The sequence below is a fragment of the Physeter macrocephalus genome, chromosome 9, assembly GCF_002837175.3.
Source record: "Physeter macrocephalus isolate SW-GA chromosome 9, ASM283717v5, whole genome shotgun sequence".
Taxonomy (NCBI): Eukaryota; Metazoa; Chordata; class Mammalia; order Artiodactyla; family Physeteridae; genus Physeter; species Physeter macrocephalus.
This window is the reverse complement of record NC_041222.1, coordinates 25,732,602-25,746,067: the sequence shown is the minus strand read 5'-3', so window position 1 is coordinate 25,746,067 and position 13,466 is coordinate 25,732,602. Positions and strand designations below refer to the sequence as shown.

The following is a 13,466-nucleotide window of genomic DNA, read 5'->3' as shown; positions in this document are numbered from 1 at the left end:
TTGAATTGTATCTCCCCTAAATTCATATGTTGAAGTCCCAACCCCCAGTATCTCAGAACGTGACTGTATTTGGAGATAGGGCCTTTAAAGAGGTAATTAAGGTGAAATGAGTGCTCGCTTCAGCAGCACATATACTAAAATTGGAATGATACAGAGAAGATTAGCATGGCCCCTGTGCAAGGATGACATGCAAATTAGTGAAGCGTTCCATATTTTTTTATAATCCAATAAAGATGTTAAAAGAAAAAGGTGAAATGAGGTCATAAGGTGGGCCCTACTCCAGTTTGACTTGTGTCTTTATAAGAAGAGATTAGGACACACACACACGGAGGGAAGACCATGTGAAGACACAGGGAAGACAGCCATCTACAAACCAAGGAGAGTGGCCTCAAAAGAAACCAGCCCTGTTGACACCTTGATCTTGGATTTCTAACCTCCAGAATTGTGAGAAAATCGATTTTTGTTGTTAAAGCGCTGTGTTTTGTTAGGGCAACCCTAGCAAACTAATACACTCCCCTAACAGAGTGAGCTTCCTTGGAAACCCATCCCAGGCACAGCCCATAATGGCTTAGAGCACCCATGAAAACTCTGAAGCTTTATTTTATAAACATAAATAGCTACAAATTCATATCAGTTTAATACAAAATATTTAATGTTAATTTCCAGAAAGCAAAATAGTCAACCCTATTCCCAGCCACCTCCAGGCTGAGGGATGGGGGAGAGGCAGGGCGTACAGGCCCCAGCTGGGCTGGTGGGTATTAGGAAACCTGGCTACTGGAATTTTCATTGGCCCATTACAGCCTTTCTGGGCTTTGGTTTTCTCATCTGTAAAATAGGGACCATAATTCCTCCCCAGGGCATCCCACTGAATGTGAAGACTAAAAGGTAATGATGAAAAATTTTGGGGTTGGTATCCCTAATCTGCAGTAATATTAACGTGCTCAGAGTGGGAATTCCATGGTGGTCCAGTGGTTGGGACTCCGTGCTTCCACTGAAGGGGGCACGAATTTGATCCCTGCTCGAGGAACTAGGATCCTACAAGCTGCAAAAAAACAAAAAACAAAAAAACCCTCAGAATTGCTCCAGGGGAAAAGAAGATGAAGAGGGGAAAAAAGATCTAAGTTTTAGGTTTAGGGACGTTTCAGGGAAACTTCTGTTAATCTAGATGCGTTAATTGTTGTATATTCTAATGGACATACTTCTGGTTATTACATCAAAGTATAGTCAACATCCCTCAACCTTCCCCTCCTTCCCCTTGGAGGATAGTGTCAGCTGCAAAGCTAGAGGTTGTCAGAAAGCGACACCTTGTGGCCTTTTTGGTGTACTGTCCTTGCGTATATTGGGCATCCCCCAGGCTCTTTTGCTAAAGGGCTTAAAAGAGGTACCAAGTAATACCCCCTTCCCCCGACAATATATCCCAAACAGGCAGGTTAATAATTTGACATCTTTAAAACCAATATATTTTACATTATCCTTTAACCCATTTATTTAGTGAAGGCAAGAGAAACGGATTTTCTATCAACAAAATCATGTATTTCTTGTGTTCAATATAAAGGTCTGTTACATGCGGTAATGAACATTATGCCTTAAGTTATTTGGAGTTACCTTCATTGTTGAGTTTTTTACTTCTCTTACTATGGAACAATTTCAGTTTTCTCTTATTAAGGAAGGAGTACAGTCTTATTTAAAATATGTTTTAAAAATTTTAGGTTTTCTGGTCAGGAAAACATATAATTTCTAACATTTATTTTCGAGTAATATCATTTTCAATTGATAGTAAGCCCAAAGAATTAATGTTTATTTATTTATTTATTTATTTTTTATAAGCTTTGGGGTGTTTATCCGGGCACACTCCACTCCAATTTATTAATTATTTATTTTTGCTCTGTTGGGTCTTCGTTTCTGTGCGAGGGCTTTCTCTAGTTGTGGCAAGCGGGGGCCACTCTTCATCGCGGTGCGCGGGCCTCTCACTGTCGCGGCCTCTCTTGTTGCTGAGCACAGGCTCCAGACGCGCAGGCTCAGTAGTTGTGGCTCACGGGCCTAGTTGCCCTGTGGCATGTGGGATCCTCCCAGACCAGGGCTCGAACCCGTGTCCCCTGCATTAGCAGGCAGATTCTCAACCACTGCACCACCAGGGAAGCCCGTTTATTTGACACATTTTATCTTCAAATATATTATTTTATTTTGTTATTTTGTTCTCCCAGCTTTATTGAGATATAATCTACATACAGCACTGTGTAAGTTTAAGGTACAGCATAATGATTTGAATTAGATATATCATGAAATGATTATCACAGTAATTTTAATGAACATCCATTACCTCATGTAGATACAAAATTAAATAGAAAATTTAATAGAAAAATATTTTTTCCTTGTGATGAGGACTCAGGATTTACTCTCTCAACTTTCATATATAACATACAGCAGTGTTAATTATCTTTATCATGTACATTTTATCCCCAGTACTTATTTATCTTATAACTGGAAGTTTGTACCTTTTGCCTTTATCTAATCCCCCCCTACGCCCCACCTCTGGCAACCACAAATCTAATCTCTTTTTTTAATGAGTTTGTTTGTGTGATGGTTTATTTTTGAAGTATAATTGACCTACAACACTCTGTTAGTTCCTGGTGCACAGCATAGTGATTCAATATTTTTATACATTGCAAAATGATCACTGCAATAAATCTATTTACACTCTGTTACCATACAAAGATATTAAATAATTATTGACTGTATCTCTCATACTGTACATTTCATACCGGTGACTCATTTATTTTGCAGCTGGAAGTTTGTACCTCTTAATCTCCCTCACCTGTTTCCCTCCTCCCCCTAACCCCCTCCTCTCTGGCAACCACCTGTTTGTTCTCTGTATCTCTGACCCTGTTTCTGTTTTGTTATGTTTGCTCATTTGTTTATTTTATTTTTTATTTTTTTGGCTGCACTGCGTGGCATGTGGGATCTTAGTTCCCTGACAGGGATTGAACCCATGCCTCCTGCAGTGGAAGCATGGAGTCTTAACCACTGGACCGCCAGGGAAGTCCCTATTTTGTTTTTTTAGATTCCACATATAAGGGAAATTATACAGTATTTGCCTTTCTCTAATTTTTTTTCACTTAGCATAATGCCCTCTAGGTCCATCAGTGTTGTCACATATGGCAAGATTTCATTCTTTTTTATGGCCGAGTAATATTCCATCGTGTATATATGCCACATCTTCTTTTTCCATTAATCTATTGATGGGCACTTAGGCTGCTTTCATATCTTGGCTATTGTAAATAATGCTGCTATGAACATAGGGGTGCACGTATCTTTTCAAATTAGTGTTTGCTGGATTGTATGGTAGTTCTGTTTTTGATTTTCTGAGGAATCTCCATACTGTTTTCCATAGTGGCTGTACCAATTTACATTCCCACCAACAGTGCATGAGGGTTCTCTTTTCTCCACATCCTCACCAACACTTGTTATTTGTTATCTTTTTGATAATAGCCATTCTGATGGCTGTGAGGTGATATCTCATTGTGGTTTTGATTTGCATTTCCCTGATGATTAGTGATATTGAGTATCTTTTCATATACTTGTTGGCCATCTGTATGTCTTTGGAAAATGTCTGTTTACATCCTCTGCCCATTTTTTAATTGGGTTGTTTTTTTGACATTGAGTCATATGAGTTCTTTGTGTATTTTGGATATTAACCCCTTCTCATATAAATTGTTTGCAAGTATTTTCTCTCATTCAGTAGGCACCCTTTTCGTTTTGTTGATAGTTTCCTTCACTGTGCAATGGCTTTTTGGATGTAGTCCCATTTGTTTATTTCTTTGCTTTTGTTTCCCTTGCCTAAGGAGACATCCAAAAAAAATATTACCAAGACTCATGTCAAAGAGCATACTGCCTATATTTTCTTTTAGAAGTTTTAAGGTTTCAGGTCTTAAATTTAAGTCTTTAATCCATTTTGAATTTATTTTTGTTCATGGTGTGGGAAAGTAGTCCAATTTAATTCTTTTGCATGTAGTTGTAATCGAATTATAGTTTTGTCCAGGTATATGCCCAGGAGTGGGATTGCTGAATCATATGGCAACTCTATTTTTAGTTTTGAGGAATCTCCATACTGTTTTCCATAATGGCTGCACCAATTTACATTCCCACCAACAGTGTAGGAGGGTCCCTTTTTCTCCACACCCTCTCCAACATTTATTATTTATAGACTTTTTAATGATGGCCATTCTGACTGGTGTGAGGTGGTACCTCAGTGTAGTTTTGATTTGCATTTCCTCTAATAATTTATGATGATGAGCATCTTTTCATGTGATTTTTGGCCATGTGTATGTCTTATTTGGAGAAATGTCTATTTAGATCTTATGCCCATTTTTTGATTGGGTTGTTTGCTTTTTTGTTATTGAGTTGTATGAGCTGTTTGTATATTTTGGAAATTAAGCCCGTGTTGGCTGCATCATTTGCAAATATTTTCTCCCAGTCCATTGGTTGTATTTTCATTTTGTTTATGGTTTCCTTTGCTGTACAGAAACTTTGTAAGTTTGATTAGGTCCCATTTGTTTCTTTTTGCTTTTATTTCTATTGCCTTGGGAGACTGAAGTAAGAAAACATTGGTCAGATTTATGTCAGAGAATGTTTTGCCTGTGTTCTCTTCTGGGAGTTTTATGGTGTCATGTCTTATATTTAAGTCTTTAAGCCATTTTGAGTTTATTTTTGTGTATGGTGTAAGGGTGTGCTCTAACTTCATTGATTTACATGGAGCTGTCCAACTTTTCCAATACCACTTGCTGAAGAGACTGTCTTTTCCCCATTGGATATTCTTGCCTCCTTTGTTGAGATTAATTGCCCATAGGTGTGCGGGTTTATTTCTGGGCTCTCTATTCTGTTCTGTTGATCCATATGTCTGTTTTTGTGCCAATACCACACTGTTTTGATTACTGTAGCTTTGTAGTATTGTCTGAAGTCTGGGATGGTTATGCTTCTTGCTTTTTCTTTTTTCTTCCACAGGATAACTTTGGCATTTCTGGGTCCTTGATGGTTCCATATAAATTTTAGGATTATTTGTTCTAGTTCTGTGAAAAATGTCATGGATAATTTGATAGGGATTGCTTTAAATCTGTAGATTGCTTTGGGTAGTATGACCATTTTAATAATATTAATTCTTCCAATACAAGAGCATGGGATATCTCTTTGAATCATCTTCAGTTTCCTTTATCAATGTTTTGTAATTCTCAGCATATAAGTCTTTCACGTCCTTGGTGAGGTTTATTCCTAAGTATTCTTTTTTTTTTGCTGCAATTTAAAAAGGAATTGTTTGCGTTCCCTTTCTGATAGTTCATTGTTAGTGTAAAGAAATGCAACCGATTTCTTTCTTTTAAAAAAAAAAAAGATTTATTTATTTATTTATTTTTGGCTGCATTGGGTCTTCGTTGCTGCCCGCAGGCTTTCTCTAGTTGCAGCGAGCAGCATCTGCTCTTCGTTGCGATGTGTGGGCTTCTCATTGCAGTGGCCTCTCTTGTTGCGGAGCACGGTCTCTAGGCGCGTGGGCTTCAATAGTTGTGGTGCATGGGCTCAGTAGTTGTGGCTCATGGGCTCTAGAGCGCAGGCTAAGTAGTTGTGGCACATGGGTTTAGTTGCTCCACGGCACGTGGGATCTTCCCAGACCAGGGCTCGAACCCGTGTCCCCTGCGTTGGCAGGCGGATTCTTAACCACTGTGCCACCAGGGAAGCCCTGCAACCGATTTCTGTATGTTAACCTTGTATCCTGTTACCTTGCTGAATTTGTTTATCAGTTGTAGTAGTTTTTGTGTGGAGTGTTCAGGGTTTTCTATGTATGTCATCTGCATATAATGACAGTTTTACCTCTTCCCTACCAATTAGAATACCTTTTATTTATTTTTCTTGTCTGATTGCTGTAGCTAGGACTTCCAAATGTTTAACTTCCAAATGTTGAAGAGAAGTGGTAAGAGTGGGCATCCTTGTCTTGTTCCAGGTTTTAGTGGGAAGGAGTTCAAGTTTTCACTGTTGAGTATTATGTTGGCTGTTGGTTTGTCATAAATAGCTTTTATTATGTTGAGATATGTTCCCTCTATATACACTTTGGTAAGAGTTTTTATCATTAATGGATGTTGAATTTTGTCAAATGCTTTTCCTGCATCTACTGAGATGATCATGTGGTTTTTGCCTTTTCTTTTGTTGATGTGGTGTATCACATTGATTTGCATATGTTGAACCATCCTTGTGACCCTGGGATGAATCCAGTCTGGTTGTGATGTATGATCTATTTTATGTGTTGTTGGATTCGATTTGCTGATATTTTGTTGAGAATTTTTACATCTGAATTCGTCAAAGACACTGGCCTGTCATTTTCTTTTTTGGTAGTGTCTTTGTCTGGTTTTGGTAGCAGGGTGATGGTGGCTTTATAGAATGTCTTTGGGAGTGTTCTTTCTTTTTCAGTCTTTTGGAAGAGTTTGAGGAGGATTGGTGTAAGTTCTTCCTTTTATGTTTGGTAGAATTTGCCTGTAAAGCCATCTGGCCCTGGACTTTTGTTTGTGGGGAGTTTTTAAAATTACAGATTCTATTTCACTTCTAGAGATGGGTATGTTCGAGTTATCTGTTCTTTCTTGATTCAGCTTTGGTGGGCTGTATGTTTTTAGAAAGTTGTCCATTTCTTCTTGTTGTTGAATTTGTTGGCATATAATTGTTCATAGTATTCTCTCATGATTTTTTGTATTTCCATGGTGTCAGTTGTGATTTCTCCTCTTCCATTTCTTTTGTTTATTTGGGTCTTCTCTCTTTTCTTCTGGTGAACCTGTCCAGAGGTTTGTCAATTTTGTTTACCCTTTCAAAGAACCAGCTCTTGGTTTTATTGGTTTTTTTTTCCTATTGTTTTTTAATCTCTTTTATTTATTTCCTCATTGAATGAGTTCGGAAGCGTTCCTCCCTCTGCAATTTTTTCTGGAATAGTTTCAGACGGATAGATGTTAACTCTTCTCTAAATGTTTGATAGAATTCTTCTGTGAAGCCATCTGGTCCTGGACTTTTGTTTGTTGGAAGTTTTTAATTACAGTTTCAATTTCAGTACTTGTGATTGGTGTGTTCATATTTTCCATTTCTTCCTGGTTCATTCTTGGAAGGTTGTACTTTTCTAAGAATTTGCCCATTTCTTCCAGGTCGTGGACTTTTGTTTGTTGGAAGTTTTTAATTACAGTTTCAATTTCAGTACTTGTGATTGGTTTGTTCATATTTTCTATTTCTTCCTGGTTCAGTCTTGGAAGATTGTACCTTTCTAAGAATTTTTCCACTTCTTCCAGGTTGTCCATTTTATTGGCATACAGTTGCTTGTAGTAGTCTCTTATGATCCTTTGTATTTCTGCGGTGTCAGTTGTAATTTTTCCTTTTTCATTTCTAATTTTATTGATTTGAACCCTCTCCCTTTTTTCTTGATGTCTTGCTAAAGGTTTATCAGTTTTGTTTATCTTTTCAAAGAACCAGCTTTTAGTTTCATTGATCTTTTCTATTGTTTTCTTTGTCTCTATTTCATTTATTTCTGCTCTGATATTTCTGATTTCTTTTCTTCTACTAACTTTGAGTTTTGTTTGTTCTTCTTTCTCTAGTTGGTTTAATTGTAAGGTTAGATTGAGATTTTTCTTGTTTCCCGAGGTAAGATTGTATTGCTCTAAACTTCCCTCTTAGAACTGCTTTTGCTGCATCCCATAGGTTTTGGATCATCGTTCTTTTGTTTTCATTTGTCTCTAGGTATTTTTCAATTTCCTCTTTGATTTCTTCAGAATATTCCATGTGCACTTGAGTAGAATATGTATTCTGCTGCTTTTGGATGGAATGCTCTATAGATATCAGGTAAGTCCAGCTGGTCAAACATGTCATTTAAGGCCTCTGTTTCCTTATTGATTTTCTTTTCGGATGATCTGTCATTGGTTGTTGAGTAACATATTGTTTAGCCTCCACGTGTTTGTGTTTTTTACAGTTTTTATTTCTTGTAGTTGATTTTTTTTTTTTTTTTTTGCGCGGTAGGCGGGCCCCTCACTGCTGTGGCCTCTCCCGTTGCGGGGCACAGGCTCCGGATGCGCAGGCTCAGCGGCCATGGCTCACGGACCCAGCCGCTCCGCGGCATGTGGGATCCTCCCGGACCGGGGCACGAACCCGTGTCCCCTGCATCGGCAGGCGGGCTCTCAACCACTGCACCACCAGGGAAGCCCTGTAGTTGATTTTTAATCTCATACTGATGTGGTCAGAAAAGACGCTTGATATGATTTCAGTTTTCTTAAATTTACTGAGGCTTGCTTTGATCTTTACTGGAGAATATTCCATGTGCACTTGAGTAGAATATGTATTCTGCTGCTTTTGGATGGAATGCTCTATAGATATCAGGTAAGTCCAGCTGGTCAAACATGTCATTTAAGGCCTCTGTTTCCTTATTGATTTTCTTTTCGGATGATCTGTCCACTGATGTAAGTGTTACTTATATCAGTGGACAGACCACTATTATTGTGTTACTGTTGATTTCTCCATTTATGGCTGTTAGCATTTGCCTTATATATTGAGGTGCTCCTATGTTGGGCGCATATATATTTACAATTATTATATCTTCTTGGATTGATCCTTTGATCATTATGTAGTGTTCTTTGTCTCTTGTAACAGTCTATTTTAAGTCTATTTTGTCTGATATGAGTATTGCTACTCCAGCTTTCTTTTCATTTCCATCTGCATGGAATACCTTTTTCCATCCTTTCACTTTCAGTCTGTATGTGACCCTAGATCTGAACTGAGTCCCTTGTAGACAGCATATGTACAGGTCTTGTTTTTGTATCCATTCAGCCAGTCTGTGTTTTTTGGTTGGAGGATTTAATCCATTTACATTTAAGGTAATTATCAATATGTATGTTCTTACTGTCATTTTGTTAATTGTTTTGGATTTGTTTTTGTAGTTGATTTTTAATCTCATACTGTTGTGGTCAGAAAAGACGCTTGATATGATTTCAGTTTTCTTAAATTTACTGAGGCTTGCTTTGATCTTTACTGGAGAATATTCCATGTGCACTTGAGTAGAATATGTATTCTGCTGCTTTTGGCTGGAATGCTCTATAGATATCAGTTAAGTCCAGCTGGTCAAACGTTTTTTTCTTTTTCTTTTTCTTTTTTTTTTTTTTTTTTTTTGTGGCTGTGCCCTTGTGGCTTGCAGGATCTTAGTTCCTCAACCAGGAATTGAACCCAGGCCCCAGCAGTGAAAGTGCCAAGTCCTAACCACTGGACAGCCAGAGAACTCCCTGATGACTATCCTTAGTGTTGTGTTTGCATTGTCTTTTCTTTTTTGTGTGCGTATCTACTGTAGTTTTTTGGTTTGCGGTTACCATGAGTTTTTGATGTAGCAGTCTATGTATGTACAAGATTGCTTTAAGTTGCTGGTCTCTTAATTTTGAATGCATTTCCAATATTCTGCATTTGTACTATCCTCACGATTTCTGGTTTTGATATCATATTTGTATGTGGATGATTTCCTACCTTTATGTATGTTTGCCTTTACTGGTGGGCTTTCCCATTTGTCATTTTCTTGTTTCTAGTTTGGCCTTTTCTTTTCTGCTTAGAGAAGTTCCTTTAGCATCTGTTGCAAAGCTGGTCTGGTGGTGCTAAATTCTCTTAGCTTTTGCTTATTTGTAATGCTTTTGATTTCTCTGTTGAATCTGAATGAGAGCCTTGCTGGGTAGAGTCTTCTTGGTTGTAGGTTCTTCTCTTTCATCACTTTAAATATATCGTGCTACTCCCTTCTGGCCTGCAGGATTTCTGCTGAGAAATCAGCTGATAACCTTATGGGAATTCCCTTGTATGTTATTTGTTGCTTCTCCCTTGTTACTTTTAATATTTTTCTTTGTCTTTAATTTTTGTCAAGTTGATTACTGTGTGTCTTGGTGTGTTCCTTTTTGGGTTGATCCTGCCTGGGACTCTCTGTGCTTCCTGGACTTGGGTGACTGTTTCCTTTTGCATGTTAGGGAATTTTTCAGCTATTATCTCTTCAGATATTTTCTTAGGTCCCTTTTTTTTTCTCTTTTCCTTCTGGGACTCCTATAATGCAAATATTGGTGCATTTATTGTTGGTGCAGAGGTCTCTTAGACTGTCCTCATTGCTTTTTTTTTTTTAAATTAATTAATTAATTTTATTTTTGGCTGCATTGGGTCTTTGTTGCTGCATGCAGGCTTTCTGTAGTTGTGGAGAGCAGGGGCTACTCTTTGTTGCGGTGCATGGGCTTCTCATTGTGGTGGCTTCTTTTGTTGCGGAGCACCGGCTCTAGGCACGTGGGCTTCAGTAGTTGTGGCATGTGGGCTTCAGTAGTTGTGGCTTGCGGGCTCTTGAGCACAGGCTCAGTAGTTGTCGCGCACAGGTTTAGTTGTTCCATGGCGTGTGGGATCTTCCCGGACGAGGCTCAAACCCGTGTCCCCTGCATCGGCAGGCAGATTCTTAACCACTGTGCCACCAGGGAAGTCCTGCGTCCTCATTTCTTGAACTTCTTTTGTTCTTTATTCTGTTCCGTGTTAGTGATTTCCACCAGTCTGTCTTCCAGCTCACTTATTCGTTCTTCTGCCTCATATTCTGTGATTGATTCCTTCTAGTGTATTTTTTATTTCAGTTATTATATTGTTTATGTCTATTTGTTCTTTAAATCTTCTAGCTCTTTGCTAAACATTTCTTGTATCTTCTTCGTCTGTGCCTCCATTCTTTTTCTGAGATCTTGGATCATCTTTATTATTACTTATTTTTTAAAATTTATTTTATTATTACTAACATTATTCTGAATTCTTTTTCAGGCAGATTGCCTATCTCCACTTCACTTAGTTGTTCTTCTGGGGTTTTATCTTGTTCCTTCGTCTGGAGCATATTTCTCTGTCATCTCATTTTGTCGAACTTTTTCTGTTTGTGGGCTTTGCTCCACAGGCTGCAGGATTGTAGTTTTTCTTGCCTCTGGTATCTGCCCCCTGGTGAGTGAGGTTGGGCCAGGGGCTTGTGCAGGCTTCCTGGTGGGAGGGACTGGTGCCTGCCCACTCGTGTGGGATCTTCCCGGACGAGGCTCAAACCCGTGTCCCCTGCATCGGCAGGCAGATTCTTAACCACTGTGCCACCAGGGAAGTCCTGCGTCCTCATTTCTTGAACTTCTTTTGTTCTTTATTCTGTTCCGTGTTAGTGATTTCCACCAGTCTGTCTTCCAGCTCACTTATTCGTTCTTCTGCCTCATATTCTGTGATTGATTCCTTCTAGTGTATTTTTTATTTCAGTTATTATATTGTTTATGTCTATTTGTTCTTTAAATCTTCTAGCTCTTTGCTAAACATTTCTTGTATCTTCTTCGTCTGTGCCTCCATTCTTTTTCTGAGATCTTGGATCATCTTTATTATTACTTATTTTTTAAAATTTATTTTATTATTACTAACATTATTCTGAATTCTTTTTCAGGCAGATTGCCTATCTCCACTTCACTTAGTTGTTCTTCTGGGGTTTTATCTTGTTCCTTCGTCTGGAGCATATTTCTCTGTCATCTCATTTTGTCGAACTTTTTCTGTTTGTGGGCTTTGCTCCACAGGCTGCAGGATTGTAGTTTTTCTTGCCTCTGGTATCTGCCCCCTGGTGAGTGAGGTTGGGCCAGGGGCTTGTGCAGGCTTCCTGGTGGGAGGGACTGGTGCCTGCCCACTGGTGGGTAGAGCTGGATCTTGTCCCTCTGGTGGGCAGGGCTAAGTCAAGGGGAGTGGCTAGGTATGGTTGTGGGCTCAGGAAGACTTTAGGCAGCCTGTCTGTTGATACATGGGGCTGTGTTCCCACCCTGTTGGTTGTTTGGCCTGAGACATCCCTGCACTGGAGCCTGCGGGCTACTGGATGGGGCCAGGTCTTGGTGCCAAAATGGCAACCTCCAACCTCCAGGAGCTCATGCTAGGGAATATTCCCTAAGGACCTCTGCCACAAGTGTCCTTGCCCCCACAGTGGGCCACAGCCAACCCCCACCTCCCCAGGAGACCCTCCCAAGACCTGCAGGTAGGTCTGGCCCAGGCTCCTGTGGAGTTACTGCTTTGCCCTGTGTCCCAGTGCTTGTGAAACCTCATGTGCGCCCTCTAAGAGTGGAGTCTCTGTTTCCCCCAGTCCTGTGGAGCTCCTGCACTCAAGCTCTGCTGGCCTTCAAAGCCAAATGCCCTGGGGGCTCCTCATCCTGAAGCCAGACCCCCAGGGTGAGGAGCCTGACGGGCTCAGAACTCTCACTCCTGTGGGAGAACCTCTGCAATATAATTATTTTCCAGTTTGTGGGTCGCCCACCAGCAGTATGGGATTTGATTATATCACGAAAGCACCCCTCTTACTGTCTCGTTGTGTCTTCTTCTTTGTCTTTGGATGTAGAGTATCTTTTTTGGTAGGTTCCAGTCTTTGTTTTGGTCAATGGTTGTTAAGCAATTAGTTGTGATTTTGGTGTGTTTTCATCAGCGGAGGTGAGCTCAAGTCCATCTACTCCGCCATCTTATCTCCAATCCCTGTAGATGTATTTTTTTGTTTTAATTTTTATTTATTGATTGATTGATTTTTGGCTGCGTTGGGTCTTCATTGCTTTGTGTGGGCTTTCTCTAGTTGTGGTGAGCAGGGGCTATTCCTCGTTGCGGTGCGCGGGCTTCTCGTTGTGGCTTCTCCTGTTGCAGAGCACGGGCTCTAGGCACGTGGGCTCAGTAGTTGTGGCTTGCAGGCTCCAGAGCACAGGCTCAGCAGCTGTGGCGCACGGGCCTAGCTACTCTGAGGCACGTGGGATCTTCCCAGGCCAGGGCTCGAACCCGTGTCCCCTGCATTGGCAGGTGGACTCCCAAGCACTGCGCCACCAGGGAAGTTCCTGTTTTAATTTTTTAAAAATTTAATTTAATTTAATTAATTTTGGCCATACTGCATGGCTTGTGGGATCTTAGTTCCCCAATCAGGGATTGAATCCGGGCCCTCAGCAGTGAGAGTGCGGAGTCCTAACCATTGTACCTCCAGGGAATTCCCCCGTAGATGTATTTTTGATGTATTTGTGGGAGGAGGTGAGTTTCATGTCCTTTTACGCTGTCATCTTGAATACCTCCCAGAATGCATGGGCTTCTGACACTTCCTTGATCCCTCCCTCCCTCCTCCTTCCTTCTCTTCCTACCTTTTCTTCTTTTCTTCTCAGCCCATTGTTTCATCAATTTATCTGTACTCATGTCTCATAGAAACCAGGTTTTACTAGTTTTTCTTGAAACTACAGAGCAGATGAGATTTGACATTTACTTCTATTTCCTGAGGGAAATCTTTTCCCAAAGTATGTTCAGTCTTAGCTTATTGTATAATGTTTGTCTTTATGCTGTAGAATCTTCATAGACTACATTTTTTTCCTGCCCAGGAAAAAGCATATTTTATTGAGGTATGTACTTACGATGTGTAATTATATATATATGGTGTGTGTGTGTGTGTCTTG

General features: G+C 39.9%; 1 non-coding gene across 1 annotated transcript; it reads left to right on the top strand.

The window, feature by feature from the left end:
- The first annotated feature begins 110 nt into the window (after positions 1-110).
- LOC112065552 (U6 spliceosomal RNA) lies at positions 111-217 on the top strand. The gene has a single exon (XR_002892093.1). It is a non-coding gene; the product is annotated as a U6 spliceosomal RNA (small nuclear RNA).
- The last annotated feature ends 13,249 nt before the right edge of the window (positions 218-13,466 follow it).